Consider the following 8,908-nt stretch of genomic DNA (forward strand, 5'->3'; position numbering starts at 1 on the left):
TTTGAGAAATCAAATTGACTTGTTGAGTCAATATCTTGTTCTGAGCCAATATGGCATTCAGAGTGTCAATCTCAAGAACTCCTTTCTTCTGACTAGTCCCATTGTTCACAGGATTCCTTTCAGAAGTGTACATGAATTGGTTATTTGCAACCATTTCAATCAATTCTTGAGCTTCTGCAGGCGTCTTCTTCAGATGAAGAGATCCTCCAGCAGAGCTATCCAAGGACATCTTAGATAGTTCAGAGAGACCATCATAGAAAATACCTATGATGCTCCATTCAGAAAGCATGTCTGAAGGACATCTTCTGATTAATTGTTTGTATCTTTCCCAAGCTTCATAGAGGGATTCTCCATCCTTCTGTCTGAAGGTTTGGACTTCCACTCTAAGCTTACTCCATCTTTGTGGTGGAAAGAACTTTGCCAAGAAGGCATTGACTAGCTTTTCCCAAGAGTCCAGGCTTTCTTTAGGTTGAGAATCCAACCATATTCTAGCTTTGTCTCTTACAGCAAAAGGGAATAGCATCAGTCTATAGACCTCAGGGTTAACCCCATTAGTCTTGACTGTGTCACAGATTTGCAAGAATTCAGCTAAAAACTGATGAGGATCTTCCATTGGAAGTCCATGGAACTTGCAATTCTGTTGCATTAGAGAAACTAATTGAGGCTTAAGCTCAAAGTTGTTTGCTCCAATGGCAGGGATAGAGATGCTTCTCCCATAGAAGTCGGGAGTAGGTGCAGTGAAGTCACCCAGCACCTTCCTTGCATTGTTGGCATTGTTGTTGTTTTCGGCTGCCATGGGTTCTTCTTCTTTGAAGAATTCGGTCAGGTCCTCTAAAGAGAGTTGTGCTTTGGCTTCTCTTAGCTTTCGCTTCAAGGTTCTCTCAGGTTCAGGGTCAGCTTCAACAAGAATGCCTTTGTCTCTGCTCCTGCTCATATGAAAGAGAAGAGAACAAGAAAATATGGAATCCTCTATGTCACAGTATAGAGATTCCTTGAAGTGTCAGAGGAAAAGAGAAATAGAAAGAAGAAGGAGAAGGAGAATTCGAACTTTAATTAGATAAGGTTCGAATTGTGCATTAAGAAGGAGTGGTACTCCATAAATAGAAGGATGTGGGAAGGAGGGAAGAGAATTTTCGAAAATTCAATTAAAAGATTTTGAAAACATTTTGAAAATTTGATTGATAATTTTCGAAAATTGAAAGTGCAAGAGAAATCAAGTGATTTTTGAAAAAGATTTTGAAATTAGAAACTAAAAAGATTTGATTGAAAACTAATTTGAAAAAGATATGATAAAAAAAATATGATTGAAAGGTTATTGTCTTAAAAAGATGTGATTGAGAAGATATGATTTGAAAACCATTTTAAAAAGATATGTTTTGAAAATTATTTTAAAAGATTTGATTTGGAAAATTAGTGACTTGCCTAACAAGAAAAGATATGATTCGAACATAAAACCTTCCTTAACAGAAAAGGCAAAAAATGTTCAATCAAATCATTAATTGTTAGTAAGTATCTTTGAAAGGAAAGAAATTAATTTTGAAAACATTTGAGTGAAAAGATTTGATTTGAAAAAGATTTGATTTTGAAAAACTTGAAAAAAAATTGATTTGAAAACAAAATCTTCCCCCTAGCACCATCCTGGCGTTAAACGCCCAGAATGGTATACATTCTGGCGTTTAACGCCCAAAATGCTACCTCTTTGGGCGTTAAACGCCTAACCAGGTGCCCTGGCTGGCGTTTAAACGCCAGTCTGCCTTCTTCACTGGGCATTTTTGAATGCTCAGCTTTTTCTGTATAATTCCTCTGCAGTGTGTTCTGAATCTTCAATCCCTTGTATCATTGACTTGAAAAGACACAAATTAAAAATATTTTTGGGTTTTTAATAATTAGAATGCAACAAGAATCAAATAACAATGCATGCAAGACACCAAACTTAGCAGTTTGTATACTACTGACACTAATGAACTGAAAATGCGTATGAGACACACAAAATACTCAAGTCAATAGAATTCAAAGATCAGAGCAAATGAATCATCAAGAACATCTTGAAGATCACTAAGACATATGAATGCATGCACTTGACACCAAACTTAGGATGAGACACTAGACTCAAACAAGAAATATTTTTGAATTTTTTGATTTTTTAATTTTTTAATTTTTTTTGTGTTTTTCGAAAATTAAGTGGAAAAAGAAGGTATCAAAATTCTTAATGAGAATTCCAGGAATCAGTGCAATGCTAGTCTAAGACTCCGGTCCAGGAATTAGACATGGCTTCACAGCCAGCCAAGCTTCCAAAGAAAGCTTCGGTCCAAAACACTAGACATGACCAAAGGTCAGCCAAGCCTTAGCAAATCACTGCTCCAAAAGCAAGATTGATACGAAATCAACAAGCTCTTGTGGTGATAAGTTGAAACCTCGGTCCAATCAGATTAGACATGGCTTCTCAGCCAGCCAGATTTCAACAAATCATCATGAAACTCTAGAATTTATCTTCAAGAATTTCGAAAAAAAAAATACCTAATCTAAGCAACAAGATGAACCGTCAGTTGTCCAGCCTGAACAATCCCGGGCAATAACACCAAAAATTTGATGTTGTTGCCGGATCTTGGCACTGATGTTACCAAAGGCTTGCTCAAAACTAGAACAATCCCCGGCAACGGCGCCAAAAACTTGGTGCGCGAAATTGTGAACTATATTTTTCACAACTCTCATAATCCCTGGTAATGGCTCCAAAAACTTGGTGCGCTCAATACCATGGCATTACACAACTTCGCACAACTAACCAGCAAGTGCACTGGGTCGTCCAAGTAATAAACCTTACGTGAGTAAGGGTCGATCCCACGGAGATTGTTAGTATTGAAGCAAGCTATGGTCATCTTGTAAATCTTAGTCAGGCAAACTCAGATGTATATGGTGATGAACGAAAATAACATAAAAGATAAAGATAATGATACTTATGTAATTCATTGGTAGGAACTTCAGATAAGCGCATGAAGATGCCTTCCCTTCCGTCTCTCTGCTTTCCTACTGTCTTCATCCAACCCTTCTTACTCCTTTCCATGGCAAGCTCGTATAGGGTCTCACTGTTGTCAGCAGCTACCTCCCATCCTCGCAGTGAAAGCTAATGCTCAATACTCTGTCACAGTACGGCCAATCACCGGTTCGGTTCCCTCCCCTACCGGAATAGAATAACTCTTTGCGTCTGTCACTAACGCCCAGTAGGTTACAGGTTTGAAGCACGTCACAGTCATTCAATCATTGAATCCTACTCAGAATACCACAGACAAGGTTAGACCTTCCGGATTCTCTTGAATGCCGCCATCAGGTCCTGCCTATACCACGAAGATTCCTTTTAAAGAATCCAAGAGATATTCACCAAGCCTCAAATGCTTGTAGAACAAGAGTGGTTGTCAGTCACTTTGTTCATGAGTGAGAATGGTGATGGGCGTCAATCATCACCTTCATCATGTTGAAGAACAAGTGATATCTTGGATAAAGAACAAGCGGAATTTGAATGAAAGAACAATAGTAATTGCATTAATACTCGAGGTACAGCAGAGCTCCACACCTTAATCTATGGTGTGTAGAAACTCCACCGTTGAAAATACATAAGCATAAGGTCTAGGCATGGCCGAATGGCCAGCCTCCCAATGATCTAAGAACTAAAATGTCCAAAGATGATCTAGAGATCTAAAAGTGATCAAAAGATTTCTATACAATAGTAAAAGGTCCTACTTATAAGAAACTAGTAGCCTAGGGTGTACAGAAATGAGTAAATAACATAAAAATCCTCTTCCGGGCCCACTTGGTGTGTGCTTGGGCTGAGCAATGAAGCAATTTCGTGTAGAGACTCTTCTTGGAGTTAAACGCCAGCTTTGGTGCCAGTTTGGGCGTTTAACTCCCATTTGGGTGCCAGTTCCAGCGTTTAACGCTGGGATTCCTTGAGGTGACTTTGAACGCCGGTTTGGGCCATCAAATCTTGGGCAAAGTATGGACTATTATATATTGCTGGAAAGCCCAGGATATCTACTTTCCAACGCCGTTGAGAGCGCGCCAATTGGGCTTCTGTAGCTCCAGAAAATCCGCTTCGAATGCAGGGAGGTCAGAATCCAACAGCATCTGCAGTCCTTTTTGGTCTCAGAATCAGATTTTTGCTCAGGTCCCTCAATTTCAGCCAGAAAATACCTGAAATCACAGAAAAACACACAAACTCATAGTAAAGTCCAGAAAAGTGAATTTTAATTAAAAACTAATAAAAATATACTAAAAACTAACTATATCATATCAAAAACATACTAAAAACAATGCCAAAAAGTATACAAATTATCCGCTCATCAGAGATCAATATGACTGAGAGTCTCGAATCAGAGCTAGAAGATATCTTTAAAGATGTTCAGCCTGACTTGGAGGAATCAGAGAAAACAGAAGAACCTCTGATAACTCCTCATAAGGAGGAGAAGCCTCCTAAATCCAAGCTCAAACCACTACCACCATCCCTGAAATATGCATTTCTGGGAGAAGATGACATTTGTCAGTGATCATAAGCTCTGCTTTAGATCCACAGGAAGAGGAAGCACTAATTCAGGTGCTAAGGACAGGACAGCTCTCGGGTGGTCCATAAGTGATCTTAAAGGCATTAGCCCAGCCAAATGCATGCACAAGATTCTATTAGAGGATGATGCCAAGCCAGTGGTTCAACCACAGCGACAGCTGAATCTAGCCATGAAGGAGGTGGTGCAGAAAGAGGTCACTAAATTACTAGAGGTTGGGATCATTTATCCTATTTCTAATAGCCCTTGGGTGAGCCCTGTCCAAGTTGTCCCCAAGAAGGGAGGCATGACAGTGGTTCATAATAAAAAGAATGAACTAGTTCCTACAAGAACAGTCACAGGGTGGCACATGTGTATTGACTACAGAAGGCTCAATACAGCTACCAAGAAGGATCATTTTCCTTTACCATTCATAGACTAGATGCTAGAAAGATTAGCAGGTCATGACTATTACTACTTTTTGGATGGCTATTTAGGTTATAACCAAATGGCAGTAGATCCTCAAGATCAAGAGAAAACAACATTCACATGTCCATCTGGAGTATTTGCCTACAGAAGAATGCCATTTGGTCTGTGCAATGCACCTGCAACCTTTCAGAGATGCATGCTCTCTATTTTCTCTGATATGGTGGAAAAATTTTTGGAAGTCTTCATGGATGACTTCTCAGTATTTAGAGACTCATTCAGCTCCTATCTTGATCATCTAGCACTTGTTCTGAAAAGGTCCCAAGAGACTAACCTGGTTTTAAACTGGGAAAAATGTCACTTTATGGTGACTGAAGGAATTGTCCTTGGGCATAAAATTTTGAACAAGGGAATAGAGGTGGATCAAGCTAAGGTAGAGGTAATTGAAAAATTACCACCACCTGCCAATGTTAAGGCAATCAGAAGCTTTCTGGGGCATGCAGGATTCTATAGGAGGTTTATAAAGGATTTTTCAAAAATTGTAAAACCACTAAGCAATCTACTAGCTGCTGATACACCCTTTGTCTTTGACACAGTGTGTCTGCAGGCGTTTGAGACTCTGAAAGCTAAGCTGGTCACAGCACCAGTCATTTCTGCACCAGACTGGACATTACCATTTGCACTAATGTGTGACGCCAGTGACCATGCTATTGGTGCAATATTAGGACAACGGCATAACAAGCTTCTGCACGTCATTTACTATGCCAGCCGTGTTCTGAATGACGCACAGAAGAATTACATAACCACAGAAAAAGAGCTGCTTGCAGTGGTTTATGCCATTGACAAGTTTAGATCCTATTTAGTAGGATCAAAAGTGATTGTGTATACTGACCATGCTGCTCTTAAATATCTACTCACAAAGCAGGATTCAAAACCCAGGCTCATAAGATGGGTGTTGCTTCTGCAAGAGTTTGATATAGAAATAAGAGACAGAAAAGGGGAAAAGGGACAGAGAACCAAGTAGCAGATCACCTGTCCCGAATAAAACCAGTAGAAGGGGCATCCCACCCCTCTACTGAGATCTCTGAAACCTTCCCAGATGAGCAGCTCTTTGCCATTCAGGAAGTACCGTGGTTTGCAGATATTGCAAACTATAAAGCGGTAAGATTCATACCCAAAGAGTACAGTAGGCAGCAAACAAAAAAAATTAGTTACTGATGCAAAGTACTACTTGTGGGATAAACCATACCTCTTTAAGAGATGTGCAGACGGAATGATCCGTAGGTGTGTGCCCAGAGAAGAGGCACAGAAGATCCTATGGCATTGCCATGGATTACAATATGGAGGACATTTCGGAAGTGAGCGGACAGCCACAAGAGTCTTCCAATGTGATTTCTACTGGCCTACTCTCTATAAAGACTCCCGAGAGTTTGTACGTAGCTGTGACAGTTGCCAAAGAGCTGGTAATCTACCTCACGGTTATGCCATACCTCAGTTAGGGATCTTAGAGATTGAGTTGTTTGATGTATGGGGTATTGACTTCATGGGGTCTTTTCCACCATCATACTCAAACACTTACATTCTGATGGCAGTAGATTATGTATCTAAATGGGTAGAGGCAATTGCCATACCCACTAATGATACTAAGACAATGCTGAAGAACCTCCAGAAGCACATCTTCAGCAGATTTGGTGTCCCCAGAATACTAATCAGTAATGGAGGAACTCATTTCTGCAATAAATAGCTTGACTCTGCTCTGATCCGATATGGAATTAACCACAAAGTGGTAACCCTATATCATCCACAGACAAATGGGCAGGCTAAAGTCTCAAATAGAGAACTAAAATGAATCCTGAAATGGACGGTAAGTACTCGTAGAAAGGATTGGGCAAGGAGTCTGGATGATGCTCTATGGGCATACAGAACTGCATTCAAAACTCCTATAGGGCACTCTCCATACTAGCTTGTGTATGGAAAAGCCTGTCACCTGCCAGTGGAACTGGAACACAAGGCCTACTAGGCAACCAGATTCCTAAACCTTGATGCCAAGTTAGCTAGAGAGAAAAGGTTGCTCCAGTTGAATGAGCTAGAGGAATTCAGACTCAATGCTTTCGAAAATGTAAAAATTTACAAAGAGAAAGCAAAAAGGTGGCATGACAAGAAACTGTCATCCAGAGTCTTTAAGCTAGGACAGAAGGTTCTACTATTTAACTCTAGGCTTAGATTGTTCCTCGGGAAATTAAAATCCGGTGGAAGGGACCATATGTGATCACAAGTGTGTCACCATATGGATATGTAGAGCTTTAGGATGTTGAATCTGACAAAAAGTTCATTGTTAATGGACAGAGAGTCAAACATTATCTTGAAAGCAATGTTGAGTAAGAATGCTCAAAACTGAGACTAGACTAAAGCTCAGTAAAAGTCCAGATAAAGACAATAAAGAAACGCCTGCTGGGAGGCAACCCAGTCATTAGCAAAGGTTCTTGCTATTTAAATAATAATTATAGGAGTTTTATATAAATTATCTTTAAGGTTGATTGTCCAAATGCAGAAGTTCATAGAGTTACAAAAGGATTCAGAGCACAAAGCAGAGAAAAAAAGAGCTCACTAGCTCGAAAACGCCAGTAGGAGGTATTTTGGGCGTTAAACACCAGAATAGGTATCATTCTGGGCATTTAACGCCAGTAAAGACACCTTTCTGGGCGTTTAACGCCAGAATTGCAGCATCCTGGGCGTTTAGAAAAACACCCAGTGATAAAAGATTACGTTAAACGCCCAAAATGGCCAACAAATGGGCGTTAAACGCCATAATGGATACCATTCTGGGCATTTAACACCAGAAAGGATAGGGTGAGGAGACTTTGTTTTCACTTCAATTTTTTTCAAATTTTCATGTTTTGATTCATAATTTTCTGCATAAACATGTTACAAATTTTCATCACTCAAATTCAATTTTTAAAAATTTAATAATCTTCTAGATTCTTTTTATTTTTCTTTCAAAATCTCTTTCAAATCTTTTTCAAAAACACAATTATCTTTTCAATTTCTTTCAAATCTTTTCCAACTCATCATATCATCTTTTAATTCTTAGATGCATCAACAAAAATTCAGATTTAACTTCTTTATATCTTTTTCATATCTTTTGAATTTTAAAAATCTCATCTTTTTCATATCATGATTCATCTTTTCCAAATCATATCTTTCTATCATATCTTTTTCAAAATTTTCGAAACCCACCCCTCCCTTTTAAATACACGTTCGGCCATCCCCATCAATCTACCATTCGAATCTGTCTCCCCCTCTATTCCTCTCCTTTCCTTTCTTTTGCTTGAGGACAAGCAAACCTCTAAGTTTGGTGCATTTTTCCGTAATCACTGAGCAAAAACTCACCAAGATCATGGCTCCTAAAGGAAAACAAACCACTCTAAGAGGCAAGAAAGAGAATAATCCAAAATCACGTGGGAATCAAGAGAGGTTCTTAACCAAAGAACATGCAGACCATTACCACAAAATAATGAGTTTGAGGTCAGTGATCCCGGAAGTTATGTTCGATCTGAAAGAAGACGAATATCCGGAGATCCAAGAACAGATTCAAAACAGAGGATGGGAAATCCTAGCTAATCCTGAGACAAAGGTGGAAAAAAAACATGGTCCAGGAATTCTACTCAAATCTGTGGTTAACAGATAAGCAGAGAATGACGGGAACTGCCTTCCATACCTTTCGAACTATGGTCAGAGGGAAGACTATTTACTTCCACCATGACAAAATAAGAGAGGTCTTCAAGCTGCCTCAACTACAAGATGATCTAGAATCCTTTAATAGGAGAATGGTGAGAGTAGATAAGCATTTGGACCAAGTTCTAGAGGACATATGCCTCCCTGGAACTAAGTGGATAACAAACTCAAAAGGTGTCCCAAACCAACTTAAGAGAGGAGATCTCAAACCAGTCGCT

General features: G+C 39.4%; 1 non-coding gene across 1 annotated transcript; it reads left to right on the top strand.

Annotated features, from left to right (window-relative positions):
• The first annotated feature begins 283 nt into the window (after positions 1–283).
• LOC130984131 (small nucleolar RNA R71) lies at positions 284–391 on the top strand. Its single transcript, XR_009088083.1, has one exon. It is a non-coding gene; the product is annotated as a small nucleolar RNA R71 (small nucleolar RNA).
• Positions 392–8,908: the final 8,517 nt, after the last annotated feature.

The sequence above is a fragment of the Arachis stenosperma genome, chromosome 5, assembly GCF_014773155.1.
Source record: "Arachis stenosperma cultivar V10309 chromosome 5, arast.V10309.gnm1.PFL2, whole genome shotgun sequence".
Lineage (NCBI taxonomy): Eukaryota > Viridiplantae > Streptophyta > Magnoliopsida > Fabales > Fabaceae > Arachis > Arachis stenosperma.